This window comes from Benincasa hispida, chromosome 11 (genome assembly GCF_027475165.1).
Source record: "Benincasa hispida cultivar pf3 chromosome 11, pf3_genome.v1.1, whole genome shotgun sequence".
NCBI lineage: Eukaryota > Viridiplantae > Streptophyta > Magnoliopsida > Cucurbitales > Cucurbitaceae > Benincasa > Benincasa hispida.
The window spans coordinates 22,452,817-22,476,231 of record NC_143488.1 but is presented as its reverse complement, the minus strand read 5'-3'; the positions used below and the strand labels follow the sequence as shown (position 1 = coordinate 22,476,231).

The window sequence follows — 23,415 nt, the reverse complement described above, 5'->3', positions numbered from 1 at the left end:
TGCCAACTAGTTTTACAAAGTGATTTCCAAGCAAACTATGAGTTATGTTTTAAACGCATGCATGTGTGAGAAATTGTTGAAAAGTGATTTATATGTGTTAAATATACTCAGCATGCATTAATACCTTTAAATCCATGTTTTTTTATGTTTTATACTTTACATGCTTTAAAGAGAAAGTCATTTATGACTAGTTTTACTTAAAACGTGATACCGAAAGACATTTGAGAAGGTATCCGCCCAACTAGATACTAAAGGACATTTGAAAAGGTGTCTATTGGTATTGAAGGACGTTTGAGAAGGTACCAAACCAACCAGATACTGAAGGACGTTTGAGAAGGTATATGTGCAAAATTACCTAAGGTATGACAGTACTTAGTATGGCCACCTTCACGTAGACAGAGTTAGAGATTGAGCAAAAGGGATCTCTCTTGACTAGTAGTTGGTGTTGGGATTGTTTTATCGACAGTAAGAGTTATTCTCAACTAAGAAATAGTTTTACTGTTTTATGATTAAAATAGCTTTATATGTTTTATGCTTGGAAAATATTTATACTACAGTACAAGTACTGTAGAAGCTTATATTTCAGTTAAACTCTTTATTGAGATTTGCATGAGAATCAATTATCTCTCTTAAGTCACTCACTGGGCGTAAGCTCACCCCATTTTCAAATGTTTTCTTTTTCCCCCCCACAGGTAGCGGTCAAATCCTCTGAAGATAGCTCTGCATCTGCTCTGCCACTTAAGGAATAAGAGATTTCTAACTCGTCGGTTTAGGTGGTTACTATTAATATTGTACACATGTTATTGTTGCTCATATAGGGACTAGGGTTTTTGAGTTTTGGGACTTGTGAATCTATTGTTGTAATGACTCTAAATATGTTATGTTTCTAAATTAACAAATTTTTGGCCTAAAGACATTCCACTGTATATAAGTTATATTTTGGTATCAGAGTTATTCCGTAAGAGTTATTAGGCAGTAAGTGTCAGCCAAAGGGTTGATAACTGCTATAGTCACGCCCTTCTCTAGGCTAAGAGGGTGGTCTGGGGCGGGGTGTGACACAGCGAGATCCTCGTGAGCGATGCTAGCGAGATCCCCCTGAGCGATGCTAGCGAGATCCCCTAGAGCGATACCAGCGAGATCAAGCTTTTCCTGTGAAATTCTTAGCGATACTCACCTCAATTCCTAGCCAGATTTCCCCCTTGAGCGAGATTCTCCTTACAAAATCAGCGAGATTTCGTTTATAAACGAGATCCTCAGGCCCAAATAACGCTATAATTCTCCCTGATGAACGGCTTGCTTGTTCCTCCAAGCAGCTGTCTACTTATGCACCAATTCCCTATTATAAATTCAAAAATTCATAACTCAAAATCCAGAGCTCTTTTCAAGAAGCTTCCTTCTACAAACTTGTTTAGATTTGATTACATCCTTACCTTAAAATTTCAGCCCATAATTCGTTATAGTTTGGCCTGGAACATCCAAACTTCAACTCAAGCCCTGATTAATTCGTTGTTCTGCCTCTTCTACAAATTATCCACTTTTGTTCTTCTCCTCTTGCAATCTTTCTCCAGTAGAACAACCTTCAAAACTAGATTCTCCCAGCTTTCAAATGGCATCGAATTCACTAAATTTACTCTTGTCAATTGCCAAAACCATGTTGTTGAAGTTTCACTTCCGTTTTTAATCTTCCTGCCACTTCCTGAGTTCAAAGAATTAATTGCCACGTCACTCCACACTTAGTGCCTCCAACAGACTAATGATTGAGTTTCTTCATTTGATATTTTTTTTCCTTCCTTCATAATTCCTATAAACAACATGAATCTCTATTTAATAAATATGTAATATAACATTCCTTTTGCTAAACGTGCTTATCTAGGGAACCTAAGTTCGGGTGTTTACATCCCAACACCACAAAAATTCCACACCATAAGAGAGACAAAGGCAAGGAATAATGTCGGGCGGTGACATTACAGAGTGGATGCATAACGAAAGAGAATATAATAAGAAAACCGCATGAAGAATCTAAAATCCAACAACACAAAGATCACACGTCTGAGGAAAGTGTTCATAAAAAAGAATAAGAACCAGGAGAAATAAGCACAGTATCCTACAGCATTAACACCATAGGATGAGCAGTCACCTCCATTTCCACAGAGGCTGAAAAAGAAGAAAAGCGATGAAAACCAATATCAACACTTCTTGGGCATATTAAAATAGTTGCACATCAACATCCCTTTCGTTGTGGCAATAGAGTGAATGCCCACTAATTCCAAGTTCTTAAATGATATTATATCCAAGAAAAGGAGCATAGGGAAATATATGAGATGGTGGCTCTAACACAAGTTAGCAACGCAACCATTCCTCCAAAAATGTAAGGCAATGACCGTGATACAGAAAACTTATGAACCACTTAATATAGAGGAAGAAAAATGATTGAATAAAACTTCTTCAGCCTTGGAACTGAAGGTGTTACCAGCCCATCTGAAGTATGCTTTCCTGGGAAAAAAATAAAACCTTGGCAGTCATCATATCATTCACATTGACCAAGGAAAAAGAAGCAGGCCTTCTTAAGGTGTTAAAAAAGCACAGGAAAGCCATAGGATGGACCCTTACTGATATTAAGGGAATAAGCCCATCATATTGCATGAACAAAATTAGATTGGAAGAGGGTCATAAGGGCTCAGTTGAAGCTCAATACAGGTTGAACCCTTCGATGAAGAAAGCGATCAAAAAGCAAATCTTCAAATGACTGAATGCTAGAATTATCTACCCTATCTCAGATAGCACATAGGTCAGCCCAATGCAATGTGTGCCAAAGAAAGGGGGAATGACAGTCATTCCCAATGAAAAAAAATGAACTAATACCAACGCGTACAGTTACCAGCTGGAGAATTTGCATGGATTACCAGAAACTCAACACTGCGACAAAAAAGGAACACTTCCCCTTGCCTCTCATTGACCAAATGTTGGATAGACTAGCGGGGAATTGACTAATTTTGCTTTATAGACAGCTACGCGGGGTACGACAAAATTATGATTGTGCCAGAAGATCAAGGAAAGATAACGTTTACATGCCCATATGGGACATTCGCTTTTTATCGCATGCCATTTGGATTGTGCAATGCACCTAGTACATTTCAAAGGTGCATAATGGCCATCTTCTCGGATTATCTCAAAGATTTTGTAGAGATATTTATGGATGATTTTTAAGTCTACGGAAAGACATATGAAGATGCATGGAGAATCTAGAGAAACTCTTAAAAAGGTGTGGAGACACAAATTTGGTTTTGAATTGGGAAAAATGCCATTTTTGTTGCGGTTAATGCCCTAAATCTCGTGTCCTATAGTTTGTAAATAGTATATACGAACACTTGTGTTGTTAATATATGATATTTACTTCACATCTTGTTATTTTGCTCGGTTATTTGTTTTATTTGCTTAACCACAAGCCAATAAACATAAAATCCCTAGTTATCTGTATGTGACTCAAGCATGAATGTGGTGACATATAAGTGGATCATGTCTTGAGTGATAACCAAAATGGTCTATAGTAAATGGATAAAGAAGGGAAACCTTATCCTGGTAACGCTACGGACGCGACTCACTTTATGGAATGGTCACAAGTGTTGTGACTTGTCACAGATGGTCTGATCCTAATCATTCGTGTTAGGGACATGCGAGCGGGGGCGTCCTATACAAAGAGTTTGTATAAGACCTAACCACGAAGTGTTAATGTCCCGTTATATAACACCGTTCATTACAGAGACTTCACTTCACTAGGATGACCATAGGTAACATGACCTCGATCCTGAGTGAGTAGGGAACTCCTGCCATTAAGGGCAGTCCTTTGATTTGTATGGGTATGAGTGGCAAGGTCACCAATTCAAACCTACCATTTTGGGGATTCGTCTGATTTGGGAGCTGGAAACTCGCTACACAAGATGGAATTCACTCCTTCTCCGAGGTAGGGGTAAGTAAATAGATGGCTCCCTTAAGGGTTGATTCTGGGGCTTGAACGATGTGGCGCCACACACCTTCTCTTTGCCCGAGAGGTGTTCACACATAGTTAGACTATGTTGTATTGTTCATTAGAGGAATCAGTGGTACTTAAGGACTGAGATGTAACTATAGGGGCAAAATGGTAAATTTGCCCAACTATACTTATGAGCATCTGTGAAGGGTCATCGTACACATGATTGGTTATATCCGATGGACACATAAATATATTTGTGCTAAGAATAGTTTAGGTGTTGGTCTTTAGTGGAATCACTAATAGTTAACGGATGGTGGATCTCGTGGCTAAAGAGTTTAGTCAGATATTCACGTACCATTGGAGCTTCGAGCCACAGGTCCATTAAGTCACCTGGGTAGCTTGGATAAAGTCGAGAACCAATGTTTGGGTTAATTTGAAATGTTCAAATTGACAAGAGGAAGTTCAATTATATATGATATAATTGGACTAGTTAATTATATACGATATAATTGGCTAAATATATGAGATACATTAATTTGGAGGAAATTAGATATAAATATGATTTATATCAAGTAGAGGAGAAAATACTATAGTAGACATGTGATATCAAACTATAGGATATAAATATAATATGATTATATTTATCAATTAAATTAATTGATTAATTATTTGATAATTAACCGATTGATCGACATTCGAGTGTGGAAAGTGGGGTTGCGAAGGTTATGGTAACCGACAGATTAAAACAAAGAAAATCGTTTTCATTTCATAATTCAATCATGCATTCGTATCGCCTGCGCCCAAAAGAATCCGTGAAAGCGATCGCAAGAGCCTATACGATATAAGATCGTTCGTCTAAACGATTGTCTACCTCACGCGTTCTCAAAACGATCGTATATATCTTTCCTAAACGATCGTATAGCTTTACTATATGATAAGCATTTTCGCTATACGATAGCAGAGCTTCTTCTCCCACTTGCTTATCGTCTACATGACGTGTTCTCCTCCGTCCTCTACCAAACTCACCAGAGCCCACTCTTTGGGTTTTTGACTCCGATAATACCCAGGTTTCTCTTGTGGTGGTATCGTCCTCACTGTATTGTTCGTGTTCGTTCGGATCATGCTGCTGCAGTCGACATACTCGTCAGGTACTGGTAGATTGGTGGGAGGCTTTCCTCTGCTTAAGGTTCAGACATACGAAGAGAGTCTTCATCTGGTATGAACCTTTTTCCTTGCTAATTATTGTATTCTGAGCATGCCAATAATTAAGTTTATATGCATAACTGTATGTGTTGAATGTATATCGTTTTGTATTTCGGTCACGGTGAGATCGGAGCGATCTTAACACGCTCATGAAACTTGAGATCCTTCACTTTCATGGTGACCGAAGGAATTGCTCTTGGCCACAAGGTTTCTAAAACTGGCCTAGAAGTTGATCGAGCTAAGATTGAGGCCATTGAGAAACTGCCTCCCCCAACGAATGTGAAGACTTTGAGAAAATTTTTAGGGCATGCCGATTTTTATCGCAGATTTCTCAAGCACTTCTAAAAAATTGCTTGGTCACTAAATATTCTACTGGAGGTGGATCAACCTTTTGATTTTGACAACAATTGTTTGAATGCATTTGAAAAGTTGAAGAAAGCACTAGTCTTAGCTCTTGTACTAATTTCTCCAGATTGGACAAAACCATTTGAACTCATGTGTGATGCCAATAGATATGCGATGAGAGCAGCATTAGCCCAATGCATGGAAAGGATTCTTCATCCTAACGCATATGCATGTAAAACCCTTTACAGTGCCCAAGAGAATCATACGACCACTGAAAAAGAGTTGCTGGTGCTGGTTTTTGTCGTGGAGAAGTTTCGATCTTATTTGCTAGGATCGAAGGTCATCATACACACAGATCACTCTACTGTTAAATATTTGATGACCAATAAGGATGCAAAACTAAGGTGGATCAGATGGGTCCTTTTACTACAAGAGTTTAACATAGAGACTGTGGATAAAAAAGGGACAGAGAACAAGGTCGCTGATCATTTATCAAGGCTTGAACATCATGAAAATGATCGAGTACAAGCTTCTGTGAACGCCTCATTCCCTGACCAACTGTTGTTCAAAATTGATGAATAATTTCCATGCAATGCGAACATTGTTAACTTTCTTGTTTGCAAGGAATTCCTAGAAGATTATACCTCTCAACAAAAGAAAAGGCTTATGCATGATTGTAAATCCTATTATTGGGATTAGCCCAACCTATATAACTGGGGACCTGACCATATCCTGAGACAATGTGTTCCTGAGACGGCATTTCATCGCATTCTCTATCAATGCCATGAATCGCCTTATGGTGGACACTCTGGAAGTTAGTGCACTGCTGCAAAGGTCTTGTAAAGTGGATACCATTACCTTATTCAAGGATGCACGCGACTATGTCATAAAATGCAATAGGTGCAGCGCACTGGGAACATTTATAAAAAAAAAATAAAATGCCAATGAATATCATCTTAGAAGTGGAACTATTTGACGTCTAAGGAATTGATTTCATGGACCATTTCCATCGTTTAATGTCCACAACTACATCCTACTAGTTGTTGACTATATATCAAAATTGGTGGAGGCGATTTCTTGTGCTTCGAACGATGCGATCACAGTATTAAAATTCTTGCAGAAAAATATCTTCACTCGCTTTGGCACTCCACGTGCCATTATAAGCGAGAAGGTACAAATTTTATCAATCGCATCATTAGCAAGATTCTAGTAAAAAATAACGTGCATCATAAAATGGCAACAATATACCACCCCCATACCAATGGTCAGGCAGAGGTATCAAATAGAGAAATCAAAACAGTTTTGGAGAAAGTGGTTAATCTGACATGAAAAGATTGGGCTCAAAGACTCGATGATTCGTTATAGGCATATCACACCGCATATAAAACTCACATAAGGATGTCCCTATATGCTTTCATCTTTGGCAAACCATGCCACTTACTGTTGAAGCTTGAACACAAAGCATTCTAAGCTACAAAAAAGGTCAATTTTGAATTGAAGATTGTGGGAGAAGCGAGGAAACTTCAATTATTGGTGATAACTTGTAGAAATACAAGTTATTAAAACTCGAATTATTAAAAAAAATGAGAGAAGGCGATAGTAAATAGGAAATATTACGATTGAATGCACCAAACTAAAAGCAAAATCGCGATCGCTAACTCTCATCGCATAAAAGCAATTAAACTAAGTTAATCTTGTATTTTTGTGCAGGAACAAGGCGATAGCACGATCTCCTGAGTTGGTGATCCAATGGTACTTCAAAGATGAATGCATGCTGAACTTACATAAAGGCGGTGACCTAATGTGATAAAACGTGATAGGACGTAAAGCCGATAGCGGTCAAATCAAAAATTCAATTGGCGACCATTGAAGACCATACCGTTGCAAATCGATTGAACCTCCGATGACTATCAGATGGTGCAACAGGGTACGGAAATTAATGCTGCTCATGCATGCAATCTTTAGTGAGATGAAGAACTGTATTTTTTTTTTTTGGGATTTCTATAAATACCATTCAATGCTACCAAACTAGATGCGAATTAATTTCGGGAGGTGGAAAGACTGCTGAAACAACCCGGAAGAGAGACCCCAACCCACACAAAACCCTTGTGAGAGCAAGAGTTTACAAATTATAAAAGAATTGGAGTGCTAAAAGTCGTGTAAATGCCAGAGGAAGCAAGACACTACTTGCATGGCTTAACACTTACATCATCTATTGTTTTGTACTTGACCATTTTATTTGCAAGAATGGAAATTACATTTCAATATATGTTCATTCTTTTCACGCAATACATGAGTAGCTAAATTTGTAAATGGGTCGAGAAGTATTTAGCTAGCATGACTTAAGTTATGCACTTCATGCGATCATCTTGTCTTATCCATGCTTCATTCATCACTTTGAGTACTTGAAAGAGTAGTCTAAAGACATAAAATCTAGGCTTGAAAAAGTTAAATTAGATCTCATAAGCAAGAATAGAGGAGACTTAGAAATTAGTTCTATCTGCTGCATTCCCTACACATCGCATGCATCCTAGACATAGAAAATGTGTCCATATGCATTGAGAAATGTAGTGCTTAAAATTTGTGTATAGCATGATCGCATGACTTGTAGAATATCTTAAGAAATGTTAGCAAAACCGCTTTTCAACTCTTTATCGCATATTTGTTACAACACCACTCTTCTATCATTTTGCATTTAATTCTATCGCCTTAAGAAATCAAAGTCAATCACCATTCAACTTCTTAAACTTAAAATAGCGATAAGATCAGAGATAGAGTCTATCGCATATGTGTCTGAGTAATCCCTGCGTTCGACCCTGGACTTGCCAGGACCCTAAGAAGGCTTATATTCGATTGTTAGGAAAACTTGCATAATCATCGCATCCACACACCCTTTTATCGCATGATAAATAATCTAATCCAGTTTAGAGGTATTAGCCCAACGTATTGCATGCATCTAATCCGGCCTGAAGAAAATCAGAAGGGCTTAATAGAACCTCAATGCATACTGAACCCTGTGATGAAAGAGGTTGTCAAAAAATAAATCATCAAATGGTTAGATGCTGATATTATTTACCTCATCCCAAATAGCACTTGGGTCAGCCCCGTGCAATACGTTCCTAAAAAGGGTGTGATGACAGTTGTTCCTAACGCAAACAACGAATTGATCCCCATGAGGACCGTCACGTGTTGGCGGATTTGTATGGATTTCAGGAAACTCAATGCAGCGACAAAGAAAGATCATTTCCCCTACCCTTCATTGACCAAATGCTTGATAGATTAGCGAGGAATAATTATTTTTTCTTCCTTGATGGGTACGCATGCTATAACAAAATTATGATCGCACTAGAGGATGAAGAAAAGACAACGTTCACATGTCCATATGGAACATTCGCCTTTTTTCGCATGCCTTTTGGATTGTGCAATGCACCTAGGAGTATGATGGAGATCTTCTTCGAGTACCTTGAAGACTTGGTTGAAATCTTTATGGATGACTTCTCAGTCTATGGACAAACATATGAAATCTTTCTGCAAAACCTGGAGAAAATACTGCAAAGATGTGAAGAAACTAATCTGGTGTTAAACTAGGAAAAGTTTCACTTTATGGTCAAGGAAAGAATTGTGCTAGGGCACAATGTTTCAAGGAATGGGTTAGAGGTGGACAAAGCAAAGATTGAAACTGCAGAAAAATATCCACCTCCAACGGATGTGAAAGCTTTGAGGAGTTTCCTAGGGCACGTGGGGTTTTACAGAAGGTTTGTGAAGGATTTTTCCAAAATCGCTCGACCTTTGAATACATTGTTTGAAGCTGATAGACCCTTTGATTTTGATTCACACTGTCTCACTGCATTCAAAACATTGAAAGACACTTTGACTACAACACCAATTCTGGTCGCACTTGATTGGGCAAGGCCATTCGAACTGATGTGCGACGCCAGTGGGTAGGCAATGTGGGTAGTCTTGGCACAAAAAGTAAAGACAATTTTACACCCCATCGCATCTGCTAGCAAAACGCTACACTCCATGCAGGAAAATTCCACCACTACCGAGAAGGAACTTTTAGTGGTGATTGTAACGGTAAAATTACTTCCTTATTAATGATGCATGCATTAATGAACTCAATTCATGCAATACTACTTCTAGATATGTGTTATTAATGGATGCTCTTATAGTATGTTGTGCGTTGTCACAAGTTTTCTTGCGTTGGAACCAAGTATAATTCCATCGCAAGTTTCTCGGTGTGATCCGAGGTCGAACACAGGGACTGTTTGAGGTTATTGCGTTATGTTTATGACACATGCGACTAGGTTTTCCAATTTAATAAAAGTATTTGTGTACAAGTATATAAAGTTGTGATAAAGTAAAGGAAAGCAGTAAAATGTGATAATAAAATAAAATGCAGTAAACCTAAGCTAAGATGGTACAAGATACAGGCGGCATGATACAAAATACTGAGGGAAGGGCTGGCTGTGAAGATTATACACAGATCATGTGATGCGATGGAAAGTCTTATGTACGAAGCAAAAAGAGAAAGATAACTAATATAAACATCGCAAGTTCCTTAATTGTGTTAAAGTCATAAGTACGGTTTCGTGTTTCCCTTAGCGTACACCTTTCAGTGATCAGCCGTGTTCCCACATGTCTGTGGTCAAACAGAGACGAACGTAATGAACACAAGGTTGCTACAATTTCTGGAAGTACTACTCGCTCTAGTTAACGCATTCTTCTGACCTTCTCTCGATAGATCAGAATGACATCCTCACTTCTGCTCTCACAGGTGAAGATGTCGTCTAGCATGCCTTAGCTAAACGCAATTATCTCTCTAACACAGATTAAGTATTCGTTTAATTCATATTGACTACCCGGGGATTAAGAACACTTCATGAAGAAAACGATGGAGGAACGAAAATAGACAGAGAAGTGGTAATGAAAACGATAAAGACATTCAACATATCTGTTTAGCGTCTGATACATGGTGTGTGAATGAAGAGATAGAAAAGATGAGATACAATGATGAAAAGAGATAGAAACAAATCAAACAAGCGCCAACGTCTTGGCACCGATTTGGATGGAGATTTGCTTGCCGAAATGGATGGATTGTATGGAAGGATGAGCTTCCCTCTCAGGCTTGCTCAACCGGTAGTAGGGATCTAAGTATAGAGCTTCGCGGTGGGGATCTGCCAGATTAACACTGAGACTCACCTCTCGGCCTTGTCTCTTCTTCTTCTCGGATTTCTTCAGTTTAACACTCAGCTCAGCCTTTTTCTCAATATAATTGCAGCAATTAGCCCCGTATCAAGTAACCTCTTTTTTCTATGAATTCTATGAGGTATTTATAGGTGATGATCTTTGACTCCGACCTTATAGTCCCCACTTGTTGTTATGGAACTTTCAAAGATGGAGGGATATTATTCCTTCTGTTGTGTAATCCGACCGTCAGATTCTACACAAACATTAGGTGTACGCGTGGCACAATCCTCCACATTTGCGTTGCTCAGCTACATCTTTCGATCGAGCGTTCGCATGCGGTGTTGTTTTCATTACCACATGCGGTTGAAATTCAGCTCTAGATCAACTGTCGCATTGCATCGTCATTACGTTAATCGTCTTTTCATTGTTGATTGACGTGCGCAATGTGTCAGAGATGCATTGGTCAGTTTGTCTTGAGCCTTAATCGCAAGCGGTGACTTGGTTTCCTGCAAAACAGAGTAGAAATCTCCTCTTCTTCCATCTTAATGATGTTAGTGGGTGTAATTGTGATAATTCAGAATTATTGTATTTCTAAGCTAATTTTCATACAATTGGTGCATATCTATTCTCTTTTGGCCGCAATATCTAGATAAGCAGTATAAATAACTTGTATTTCTACAAGTTATCAGTGATTTTTGCTATTGGAAAATTAGACCCTATTTGTTGGGGTCAAAAGTGATAGTCCACACAGACCACTTCGCGATAAGATATTTGATGACAAAAAAAGATGTGAAGCCTAGACTAATCCGATGGGTTCTCTTAGTCTAAGAATTTGATATGGAAATAATCGACCGAAAGGGAATAGAGAACAAGGTCGTTGAACATCTTTCACGATTAGAAAATCCAGAAGTGGATCGCATCCAATCAGTGCTGAACGCCTCATTTCCTGATGAGCAGCTGCTTAAGATTGAAGAATTTCTACCCTAGTATACGGATATTGTCAACTTCTTGGTCTGCAAACAATTCCATAAAAACTACACATCCCATCAAAAGAAAATGCTCATACATGGATGCAAATTTTACTACTTGGACGATCCAAATCTCTACAAAAGGGGGCCAGACCAGATATTGAGGCTTTGTGTTCCAAAAACTGCTTTCCATAGTATTTTGTTTCAATGTCATTGTAACGCATTTGGGTTGATGATATAATTTGCTCACAATGATGCGATACTACTTCTAATTATGCGTTAATTATGGATGTTCATGTAGTATGTCATGCGTTGTCACAAGTTTCCTTACGATGGAACCAAGTGTAATTCCACAGCAAGTTTCTCGGTGTGATCCGAGGTCGAACACGGGGACTGGTTTAGGTTATTGCGGTACGTTCATTATATATGCGACCAAATTTTCAATCTTTAAAAATGAGTTTGTATAAGTGTATAAATTGCAATAAAATAAAGGAAAGCAGTAAAGATGTGAAAAAAACATAAAAATACAGTAAAACTAAGCTAGATGATACAAGATACAGACTTCATGTACAAGATACTGGGATTAAGGTTGGCTGTGAAAGTTATGCAAAGACATGAGATGCGGCGACAAGTCTTATAAACAGAATAGAAAGAGAAAGACAAATAATACAAACAACACAAGTTCTTAATTGGATTGAAGATGCAAATATTGTTCCGTTATTCTCTTGGCGTACACCTCTCAGTGATCGGTCGTGCTCTCACATGTCTGTGATGAAATAGAGACTAATGTAATGAACGCAAGGTTGCTTCCATGTTTGGAAGTACTACTCGCTTTAATTAATGCATTCTCCTAACCTTCTCTCGATAGATCAGAATGACATCTTCACTTCTGCTCTCACAAGTGAAGATGTCGTCTAGCATGCTTTAGCTAAATGTATTTTATATCTTTAATACAGATTAAGTTCTTAGTGATTCATATTGCCATCAGGGGATTAAGAGACATCATAAAGAAAGTGATTAGTGGGTGAACGGAAATAGACAGAGAATGGTAAATGGAATGTATTGAAACATTTAATATTTCTACTAAGCGTTTGATACATGGTGTGTGAATAAAGGGATAAAGAAAACATGAAATACACAATGAAAGGGAGATAGAACAAATACAAACAAGTGTCAATGTCTTGGCACTGATTCGATGAAGACTTGCTTGCCGGATAGGATGGATTTAATGGTAGGAAGAGCTTCCCTCTCAGGCTTGCTCTACCAATAGCTGGGATCTTTGCACAGAACTTCAGATCGGGTGTTTGGCAGGTTGGATCTGAGATTCACCTCTCGGCCTTATCTCGTCTTCTTCACGAATTTCTTCACTCAAGCATTCAGCTCAGCCTTTTCTCTACAATCTAGCAGCACTTAGCCCCGTATCAAGTAGCATACCTTTTCTCTGAAATCAATGGGGTATTTATAGGTGTAGATCTTTGACTCTGGCCTAGTGGTCCCCACTCATGGCTATGGAATTGTGAAGATGGAGGGATATTATTCCTTCTAATATGCAATCAGACTGTTAATTCTGCACAACCGTTAATTGTACACATGTCTCAATCCTCCGCTCTTGCATTGCTCGACTGCAACTTTCAATCCTAGGTTCACATGTGGTGTTTGTTTTTATTACTGCATGCGGTTGAAACACAACCCTCGGATCGACTGTCGCATTGTGCTACCATTGCGGTAATCGTCTCTTCATTGTTGATTGACGGGCGCAATGTGACAAAGATGCATTGATTAGTCTCTCGTGAGCCTTGAGCGCAAGCGGTGACTTGGTCTCCTACAAAACAGAGTAAAGTTCAGCTTGTCTTCCATCTTTTTGGTGTTAGTCGGTGTAATCGCAAACATTTATAATTATTGCAATACTAGGCTAATTTTCATACAATTGGTGCATAATTACTAACTTTTGAACGCAATATCTAGATAAGGTGACATAAATAATTTGTACTTCTACAAGTTATCACACCCCCAAATTTAGATATATGCTTGTCCTCAAGCATATCTTCTACTAAGGCAATCATGCTCCATTCCTATCGTATATTTCTGCGATGATTGGTTGCTCCGAATGTTACACTTAGGCACATTACTTGACATCGCGCTTTCCTTCTATCCTTGCTAATTCGTATCAAGCCCTATTTTATTCTTCTATATTACAAAATTCTACTCAAAGACACTTTTTTAGTTTTCAAAATAGAATGTTTATCTCTTCTTTATCAAAACAACTTGATGTATCTATATGCGGTGTGCAAAACTTTGCATCATTTATTCACTTAGAGACAGTTGATAATGGTTACACTCTTTGTTTTGGCATGTCCCCACGGGTGTCATGCGAACATCCAACTGCGGTTGTGTGCGAGTTTCAACTTTAACTCATGATAATCAGAGGAGTTTTCCCTTGCACTCTTTTTATTTTTCTCTTGTTTATACTACATTGTTCTTGGAAGCCCACCTTCGTTTTGGCTTACTCCTACGGGTTTCATACAAACATCCAATTACGAGCAGGCTCCTTTCACAACTAAACTCTTATCAAGTTGGGAACAGTTTTGAAATTTTCTCTTGCGCTGACATTGGAGTTTGGCTTACACCTTTTTTTTTTTTTTTTTATGAAAATGGAAAAATAAACGCATTTTCTTAAATACTGCATATTCTTGATATTATCTGCTTAGACCTTCCTCACCACCAAATTTAAAGATGAGCAAGGTCCTCATTGCGTTGTTTGGATATACTAGATAAACACTTAAAAGAAAATTTCAAAAAGAAGGTTTGAGCAGAACTTTGAAAGATAAAAGGTAAAGTACTGCTAAACTAAGATTTAACTAAGTGTTAGTCAGAATTTACTAAGTATGGGAAATGATTCTAAGTGTAAACATATAATAAATCATAACAACGCAATGAAGATCGTAAAAATAAAAGACAAAGAATGTAACAAAAATTAACAAAGGAAGATAAAAAATGAGGCACAGGCAAAAACTAGAGCGAATATATACTCTGATTGTATTGACTATTAACAAAGTATACAAATATATTACAAATGAATGCATTACAAAAAAATTTCTATTGCCTGTACAAGAGTCAAAGAATTTGATTAACTTACAAATTTGTCTTAGAAAGGTGCATGATTTAAAATTCACACCATGCTTCCAATAAACACAGATACATTTTTTCCGAGGACGGGCAACATACATACATCCTCGCAGCACACCCCTTACCTAAACACATTTATGGAGGATACCTCAACATAGTGCATTTAACTAAGGCTAGGCAAAGGACATATACATGCGCAACACACCCCTCATCATAATGTATTTGGGTGTACTAGACGCATAACCTCTCTTGGTTTCACTTACTACACCCATCCTCTCATACATACTGGTTTATTTTCCTCTCTTCATAATTCATCAAAAATGCAAGTCGAAAAGACCCTACGGTAATTCATCCCATCATTCACAAAATTATACAACCAGTGCTACTATATTTAAAGTACGGAAACATATGCAAAATTAAATTGCCAAAACATAAAAGACTAATCCTACTACACATTAATTACGGAAGTAAGAAAACGGTAAAAGAAAGCGGCAAAGAAAGCAAGTAAACATAGATAGGAAGGTTGATTGAAAGAAGTTCTTAGAGTTACCGCAATCGCTTTCCCTGCAAGTGGTTTAATACTGCTTGCCCAAGTCAATGGTATCCATGCGTCCATCGAAGTCGCCTCCATAGTAGGGTTTGATCCGCTGACCATTGACTTTGAATGCACTGCTCCCTTCTAAACTTGTTAATTCCACTACGCCGTGAGGAAAGATTGTCTTGATTTTGAATGGCCTCGACCAGCGAGACCTTAACTTTCCTGGGAACAGTCGCAAACATGCATTAAATAATAATACCTGTTGACCTTCGGTGAATGTCCGGTCATTGATGCGGTCATCGTGCCATTTCTTTGTTTTCTCCTTATATATCTTAGCATTTTCATAGACATCCCGTCGCCATTATTGTAGCTTCCGGATTTTCCCCGCACTTGCTAAATAAAACATTAGCTTCTTGCATGCCCACATCGCCTTATGTTCCAACTCAAGCGGCAGATGACAAACTTTTCTGAAGACCAGGGCGTACAGGGACGTGCCAATTGGTGTTTTGTAGGCAGTCCTGTAAGCCCATAATGCCTCATCAAGCTTGGGTGACCAATCCCTCCTGGCAGTATTAACTACCTTCTCGAAGATAGTTTTGATCTCTCTGTTAGAAATCTCTGCCTGCCCATTAGTCTGTGGGTGATAAGCAGTTGCAACTCGATGGCTGACGTTGAATTTAGTCAACAGGTTAGTAATTATGCGATTGATAAAGTGAGAGCCCTCATCGTTGATTAAGGCCCGTGGCGTCCCATATCGAGCAAAAATGTTTTTCTTCAGAAACTTCGCCACAGTGGCTGCGTCATTCTTGGCACATGCGATGGCCTCAACCCATTTTCATACATAATCAACCGCAACCAAAATATATTGATGACCTTCGAATGGTGGAAACGGGCCCATGAAGTCAATTCCCCAAACAGCAAATAATTCAACTTCTAAGATTGACGTCAATGACATTTCATTTCATTTAGACATATTCCTTGTCCTTTGACACAACCTGGGCATAGGCATCTTTAAATAGTGTTGGCCAAAAGTAGCCACACTGCAAGACTTTTGCTGCCATCCTTTGCCCCCCGAAATGTCCTCCATATGGGGACTCATGATAGAGCTCTAAAATGTGCTTGGCTTCATGCTCAGGAACACATCGACGTATTATATGATGAAGTCCTTGTCGATAGAGGAATGGATTGCCCAGAAATAAAATTTTGCGTCATGTCTTAGCTTCTTCTTCTGCTGGTATGTATAATCATCCGGTAGTTGACCGCAAAGTAGGAAGCTTACTATGTCTGCATACCAGGGAACATTAATGTCTACTGCCATTAGCAACTCATCGGGGAATCTTTCCTCAATATCTTTTTGTGTCCCTTGAACCTCGCAATTTTCCAATCTTTACAAATGATCTGCGACTTGGTTCTCGGTGCCCTTCCGGTCTTTGATTTCTAGGTCAAACTCTTGCAGGAGCAACACCCACCATAACAACCTCGGTTTTGCATCCTTCTTCATCATTAGATATTTAATTGTAGAATGATCCGTATATACCACCACCTTTGTTCCGATTAAGTATTGTCGGAACTTTTCTAGTGCAAATACTACTGCGAGCATTTCTTTTTCTGTTGTTGTATAGTTCTCCCGTGTGTCGTTCAGTGTTTTGCTCGCATAATAAATAGGGTGCAACACCTTTTCCCAGCACTGACTCAAAACTGTGCCCACAGCATATTCGCTAGCATCACATATTAATGCAAATGGTTGCGTCCAATCGGGCGCAATCAAAATTGGTACGGAGATTAGTGCCTCTTTCAAGGTGTTAAATGCTTTGGTGCAGTCATCATCAAAATTATATTTGCGGTCAGCTCTTGTAGTGCACTTAAGGGTCTTGTGATCTGGGAGAAGTTGTGAATAAATCTTCTATAAAATCACGCGTGTCCCAGAAAGCTCCTAAGTGTCTTTACATTCATAGATGGGGGTAATTTGGAGATTGTGTCGATTTTTGCCTGATCGACTTCCAATCCTGCCGTGGAGATTTTGTGACCCAGAACTATTCCTTCCTCCAGATGAAGTGGCATTTCTCCCAGTTTAGAACAAGATTTGTTGCCAAGCATCTCTTCAAGACTTTTTCGAGGTTAGTCAAACAGGAGTCATAATTACTGCCGAAGACTGAGAAATCATCCATGAATACCTCGACTAAATCCTCCAAGTAATCTAAAAATATTGCCATCATGCATCGTTAGAAAGTGTCTAGTGCATTACAGAGTCCAAATGGCATGCGTCGGAATGCGAACGTACCAAATGCGCACGTGAAGGTTGTCTTGGTTCTCCGGCACAATTGCTATTTGGTTATACCCTGAATAGTCATCAAGAAAACAGAAAAACTCATTCCCCACAAGTCTATCTAACATCTGATCAATGAACGGGAGTGGAAAGTGGTCCTATTTAGTGGCCAAATTTAGCTTGCGATAATCCATGCAGATTCTCCACCCCATAGTTGCACTTGTGGGAACCAATTCATTCTTGTCATTAGTGATAACTATCATCCCCCCTTTCTCTGGCACACATTGTACTGAGTTCACCCAACTACTATCAGATATCGGGTAGATGACACCAGCATCCAGCCATTTTACTATTTCCTTCTTTACAACCTCCTTCATGGCAGGGTTCAAGCGGTGTTGCCTTTCTACTGATCCGTTCTTTCCTTCTTCCAAACGAATCTTGTGCATGCAATACGAGGGACTGATTCCTCGAATGTCTGCTAAGGTCCATCCTAAGGCTTTTGCATTATTTCTTAGGATCCGTATGAGAGCATCTTCTTTCTCCTTACTCAATGATGAAAAAATGATAACTGGTAATGTATCGTTACTCACTAAGTAAGCATACTTTATGTGCACCGGCAACAGCTTTAACTCCAACACAAGTGGCTCTTCTAAAGTTGGCTTAATGCACTGCGATGTTCGTTCAAATAACTTGAGCGGTTCAAATTTAGATTCCGCATGAATTGTAGCGCAATCCTCCTCCAACATTGCACCGATTTCAAAGTCTTCCTCCTCCATTTCCTGCAGAGGTCCGTGCCACTATTCTCCCGCAAAATCTTCAATATATTGGCAATTCTCTATAACTCCTGGGTACTTCAACGCATTGAGTACGTTGAATATTACTTCTCGATCATCGACACAGATGGTCAACTCTCCTTTCTGCACATCGATCAATGTCTTGGCACTGATTCAATGGAGATCTGCTTGCCGGATAGGATGGATTTGATGGTAGGAAGAGCTTCCCTCTCAGGCTTGCTCTACTGGTAACAGGGATTTTTGCACAGAGCTTCCAATCGGGTGTTTGGTAGGTTGGATCTGAGATTCACCTCTCGGCCTTATCTCGTCTTCTTCACGAATTTCTTCACTCAAGCATTCAGCTCAGCCTTTTCTCTACAATCTAGCAGCACTTAGCCCCGTATAAGGTATCATACCTTTTCTCTAAAATCAATGGGGTATTTATAGGTGTAGATCTTTGACTCTGGCCTTATGATCCCCACTCATGGTTATGGTAATTGTGAAGATGGAGGGATATTATTCCTTCTATTATGCAATCAGACTGTCAATTCTGCACAACCGCTAGTTGTACACATGTCTCAATCCTCTGCTCTTGCATTGCTCAGCTGCATATTCCGATTATAGGTTCGCATGTGGTGTCTGTTTTTATTATCGCATGCGGTTGAAGCACGGCCCACGGATCGATTGTCGCTTTGCGTTGCCATTGCAGTAATCGTCTCTTCATTATTGATTGACGGGTGCAATGTGACAGCGATGCATTGATTAGTCTTGAGTGCAAGCGGTGACTTGGTCTCCTACAAAACAGAGTAAAGTTTGGTTTGTCTTCCATCTTTTTGGTGTTAGTGGGTGTAATCGCAAACATTTATAATTATTGCAATACTAGGCTAATTTTCGTACAATTGGTGCATAATTACTAACTTTTGGCCGCAATATCTAGATAAGGTGGCATAAATAACTTGTACAAGTTATCAGTCATGAATCAATTTATGGAGGGCATTTTGGCGGACAGCGTACGACAACGAAAGTTTTGCAATGTGGGTATTACTTGCCCACTCTGTTTAAAGATGCACGAGAATACTCTATGGAATGCAACAAGTGCCAACGCACTGAAAGCATTTAAAAAAAATGTGATGCCAATGAATATCATTCTGGAGGTGGAGCTATTCGACGTCTGGGGAATAGATTTCATGGGACCATTTCCATCGTCAAATGGTCATAAATACATTTTTTTGGCTGTCAACTATGTATCCAAATGGATTGAAGTTGTTTCATGTGTTGCAAACGATGCGATAACAGTCTCTAAGTTCTTACAGGAAACCATTTTTACTCGTTTTGGCACTCCACGGGCCATAATAAGCGAGAAGGGACCCACTTTGTGAATCGCATTGTTATTAAACTATTGATCAAATATAATGTCCACTATAAGATCGTCACCGCGTATCACCCTCAAACAAATGGGCAAGTAGAGGTTTCTAACAGAGAAGTCAAGTCAATCTTAGAGAAGGTGGTGAACCCATCGCGGAAGAATTGGGCCATGAAACTAGATGATGCCTTGTGGGCATATCAGACTGCTTATAAGACACCCGTAGGCATGTCACCATATGCATTGGTGTTTGGAAAGGCCTGTCATCTACCGTTGGAACTGGAATATAAGGCGATGTGGGCAGTTAAGAAACTCAACTTTAATCTTAAGGCTGCAGGAAAAGAGAGAAAACTTCAACTACTAGAGCTGGACGAGTGTAGATTACAAGCTATGAGACTTCCAAAATTTACAAAGAACGCACCAAGCGATGGAATGATAAGCGTCTTTATGAGAAAAACCTCAAAGCAGGTCAAAGGGTATTGTTGTTTAACTCCAGGTTGCGTCTCTTTCGTGGAAAACTGAAGTCGCGTTGATCCGGGCCTTTCACAATCAAGGAAGTATTCCTACATGGAGCGGTGGAATTGACCAACAAAGATGGGACCAACACATTTAAAGTGAATGGACAAAGAGTAAAGTTGTATCATGGAGGGGATTTATAGCGTTAGAAAACCTCCATTGACTTGGGTAAGCAAGAATAGAGAAGAAACACATAGTCCCTGCGATGACAAGCGGCATACATTCATCATGGACAAAGTATATCATTTTGTGTATCCTTTTGTTTTCTTTCGGAATTTATTTTACTTTCTGCATGTTTACTACTTTATATGACTATCAACTCTTTTTCAACTTCGTACTTCATTCCATTCTTTTGATTGCATCATTTTAATTGTAATGGACTGGTGCGACAGAGTGATGCGATGGGCTAAAAAAAAACACGCAATCAGTTGAGCATTTGGAAAAGCCCAATTCTTCGCTATTACAATATCAGCCCATCACAGGTAAAGAAATCGTACGTCCCCTCTGAAGACTGAAAAGACGTAAAAAACTGTCACCTTATTTAATGTGGCATCAAGTGATGGTTAGGGTTTGCACAAACCCCTATCTTCTCCTTCCTCATCTATTTAACAACTCCCCCCTATTATTCAAACGTTTCACCTTCACCATTCTCAAACCATTCGAGCCCTCTAACCTCCGACGAATTAGTATATCCCTTTTCGACCATCATTCTCTTTAGATTCCGACAATCACCTTTCCAATTGGCAAGCAACAAGGGTACCCCTACCTCAACCCATTCATCCAACCCAGGTTCCACATTCGAAGTTGTCTCACCGACGACTTCGTTGCAACCTATTGCCTTCCCAACTGCCCCATCCTACATACGTGCCACCAGCTACGGTGGCTTCTGCCCATCCATTTGCTACTACGTTAATCGTCTCAGCCCCTGCCCTTTCGCAATCCTCCTCATCACACGGCCAAAACCCTCAAGACCTCTCCATTGCAAGCGAGGTCAGAAAAAGAGATGAAAGCGAGGTTTATGGCGATATCCTTCAAACCCTCAAACCACTCGAGCAACTTGATGAGGAAGTCGTCAACCAACCGCACTTAAGCGATCGCAAACTGATAGCTGGTAGAAATACAAGCTATTGTAGCCTTTTATTTAGAATTATGAGGGCTAACAAGCAAAATATGCGGTGATAATACTAAGAATTTATGTGAAAAATGAGCTTGCGTCGACCATCATTGAAAATCTCGACTAACCCAATATTATGCATTATTCTACGTCAAAATGTCTATTTTTGTAGCTATCACAAGAATCGATCGCATGCGATGAAGCCCAGACCATCGCAAGGCTGATCACATATGTTCATCGCATGGATGTTGCGGCTATTGATAGCATGCATTCATCGCATGGATGTTGCGGCTATTGATGGCATGCATTCATCGCATGGATGTTGCGGCTACAAAGTAATAACCATGATAGAAGGGTGATCATAAGGTTGGTGGAATGCGATGGTACTTTGGCAAAAAGGGGCATGAATGCATATTATTGGTGATTGAGGTCTATAAATAGAGCCTTAGAGCCTTAGAGCCCAATGCTATCAGCGATTGAGGTCTATAAACCATCAATGCTATCAGCGATTGAGGTCTATAAATAGAGCCTTCAAGCCCAAATTCAAGGCATCCAAGCTTCTGCCTGAAGGCAGATCCTTGTGATCATACATGAGAGCGTGAGAAGACATTCTTTGAGATTTCTTCATTCCTTCAACCCATTCCGAGTGACAACCGGAGCTTTGCTGGAGATAGATCTCAAGAGAGACTACTCCACCGCCCATCCATGGCACCACCGGCAGCCTTGACACACATCTGATGGAAGCAAGAGATTGCCTACATCTAGCCCTCCACCTCTCTTCTCATCTCTATATTGTATTACATTTTGGCTCAAGACATTAATACATTTTGTAATCAATGCATCTCTTTATTTCCTTCGACACCATCTTCATTATCTTCTTCTTTATACCTTGATTGCATCGAACTAAGTAAGATTTCAAGCACTATCACATACTCAATCATGTGGCGTAGACATATGAAACATGTAGGAAACCACCGAGAAATGAACTCTTTATATAGTACTCAAGAGACACTTCCTAAAAGACACAAAATAAATGAAGTACATGTATACATACCATTCATGTACTTGAACAATTACATGTATCTAGAAATGAATGTATCTTGAAATTAGAAATATATCTAGAAATATGTTATCCATAATGTATCTAGTTTGTTAATTTCTAACACATTCTACAAATCAAAATTCAATGGGTAACCAATTAATGCCACAACACCTCTATAATAGGACCTCGTGATGGAGCTGAATGACTCTTGGCCATCCTGTTACAATCACACAAATCCCGCCATATCCAACTTTGATTCCATAAGACTAAGGATGACATAAAATGCAAAGTCAGCAACAACGTTCCTCGTGCGTATGCACAATCAAAAGTAGAATATACTCTTGATGTTTTTTTGTTTAGTTAAAAACATTAACATTTTAAGTTAGTCATTTAAGAAGACAAAAGGATCAAAGTAGGACCTGGTAATATCATAGATAAGCAAGGCACAGATCCCCAGCAGCACATGATGAAAACAGCGACGGCGTGACTACATCTGGGAGTCAAACAGAGCGACAGGAGGAACCGCGAATAGATCAACGGTGGCTGGCGATGACCAACGATGACCGGTGGAGCTTCAACCGGATGGTCATGGCTGCTGCAATGATCAGAGGCGATGGTTGGCACTCGATAGCAACAAGTTCAGTTTGCTCCCAGGAGACAATGGGTTCCCACGCGAAAACGAAAGGAGGTGGGTTTGGAGGGGGGTCGCGTACGCTAAACAAGGGAGACGGTTTCAAGGAGGGAGAAAATGGAAAGGGGAAAAAGTTTCAAGGAAGGGAAAACGAAAAGGGAGAGAGGGAAAAAAAATGGGAAAGCGAGGGAACTAAAAAAAAAAAGTTTGAAAAGTGGAGGGAAAACAAATGAGCTGAAAATTTGTCTTAATTTATAAAATTTTATGCATTTCTAGTAACACTATACTATGTTGTTAAAAGTTATAAATATTTACTGGCATAAATTGACATATTGCATAATCTTCTAGTAACACAATTTTAAGTTGCGTC

At 39.3% G+C, this 23,415-nt stretch overlaps 1 long non-coding RNA gene across 1 annotated transcript; it reads right to left on the bottom strand.

The window, feature by feature from the left end:
* Positions 1 to 12,725: 12,725 nt before the first annotated feature.
* On the bottom strand, positions 12,726 to 23,172 carry LOC150032483 (uncharacterized). Its single transcript, XR_016524385.1, has 2 exons — positions 15,353 to 23,172; positions 12,726 to 13,498 (listed from the first exon to the last, which is right to left on the bottom strand). It is a non-coding gene; the product is annotated as an uncharacterized LOC150032483 (long non-coding RNA).
* Positions 23,173 to 23,415: the final 243 nt, after the last annotated feature.